Raw genomic sequence first — 1,796 nt, forward strand, 5'->3', positions numbered from 1 at the left:
ACACACACACACACACACACACACACACACACACACACACACACACACACACACACACACACACACACTGCAATGCTTGCGCCTTCTAGGACAACTCGATGTTCTTTCTCTTTTGTGAGGAACTTGTCTTCCAATGTCTCTGTGCTTGAGATGAAATATTTTTATCACTTGACAGTATAAAGAGGTGCATAAAATCCTAAAGTCTGGATTTTTCCACGTGCTTAGCCACAGATTTACTTTGAGCAAGCGATATAACTTAGATTCTTCCTGGGTAAAATAGGTTTTATTAAGTTTAGAAATGATGATTCATAACCTGCATGATATATTGCATATATATAATGCTTCTAACATTAGAATTAAAGTACTCAAACCAGTGTCTGACACTCTGTGTTTGGTATATAGTAAGCATTCTCACCCCAACCTTTTTTTTTTAAATCTTTTTTGGAGTTTTGGGAACGGTATGATTTTCCTAATTTTCATTTTTATTAAATTATCACCCGGATTGTGATTTCTCCAAGAGTGGGGGCCAGGTCTCTCTTATTTTTTTTTCCTAATCCCTTGTCCATGGCTTTATAATAACATATGCTCAGGAAGTATTTGTCAAGTGAATTGCAAACAAATGAATTTACTCAATATTCTGTATAGAAGGCTATTTGGTATAGTAATCAAGAAAACTAGCCTTTGAATCTGACTTTGGGCTTATTTGCTTATTTATTTATTTATTTATTTTTACTGAATCATTAACTAGTTATATAACTTTGGATACCTTAGTGTTTTTTTTTTTCCAGTGTTTGTCACACACATCTATGCCTACTGTTTGGCTAAGAAAGACTTGTGCAACAATTTCTTTCCCACAGAGGAATGCCACAACAGCCACTTTTAGAGCAGTTGCAGACCAGTAGCTGTGGTGGACACTTTAGTTTTTTTAGTGCTCCGAAAACCTAGTCCTTGAAACATTGGAAGAGGAAGATTAAAATATAGAAATTTTATGTAGCCTTTGGCATACTGGCGTATAAAATTATAGGAATTTTATGTAGCCTTTTGCATGACTGGTGTATAGTAACTGCTCATTAAATATCAGTTTCTATTAATATTGTGATTTTATTTATTTTCTGTAGACCAATTCATGAAATGAGCACAAATATATGTTATTTATTGAGTGATAACACCTTGCTGTTTTTGATCATTAATACTATAGTTTGATGGCCTGGGTTTAAATTTGGGTCTTCATTAAATAATACTGAGAACCCAGTGGACATCACTTTCTTCTCTCTCTCTCTCTCGCTCTCTCTCTCTCTCTCTCTCTCTCTCTCTCTCTCTCTCTCTCTCTCTCTCTCTCTCTCTGGTTTTTGGGTAACACCTGGCTGTACTTAGGAGTTACTCCTGGCTCTGCACTCTCAGAAATCACTCCTGGCAGGCACGGGGGACCATATAGGATGCTGGGATTCAAACCACCACCCATCCTGGATTGGCAGCGTGCAATGCAAATGCCCTACTGCTGTGCTATCTCTTCAGCCCCTGGACATCATTTTCAAGATTTATTGAATTAGGTTCAATTATTTTCAAAGAATAAAAATTTGTGGGATGGTTATGAGGCTCTTAGCACAGAGTGTACCAAACTCATAGTAAGAATATACTCTGAAAATACAGATATATATATATCTGCAGCTGCAGAAGACGGTCATTCTGATGGCAAGGATAAAGGTGAGCATAGTAATTATGGTGATGGCAGCAGTGATACAACCACAGGAATGACAATGAGAATGCTAATAATGATGCAGGTGATGAAGATGGTT

The 1,796-nt window shown here is 36.9% G+C and overlaps 1 pseudogene; it reads right to left on the reverse strand.

Annotated features, from left to right (window-relative positions):
• Positions 1-785: 785 nt before the first annotated feature.
• Positions 786-910, reverse strand: LOC126030701 (uncharacterized; annotated as a pseudogene).
• Positions 911-1,796: the final 886 nt, after the last annotated feature.

The sequence above is a fragment of the Suncus etruscus genome, chromosome 1 (assembly GCF_024139225.1).
Source record: "Suncus etruscus isolate mSunEtr1 chromosome 1, mSunEtr1.pri.cur, whole genome shotgun sequence".
Taxonomy (NCBI): domain Eukaryota; kingdom Metazoa; phylum Chordata; class Mammalia; order Eulipotyphla; family Soricidae; genus Suncus; species Suncus etruscus.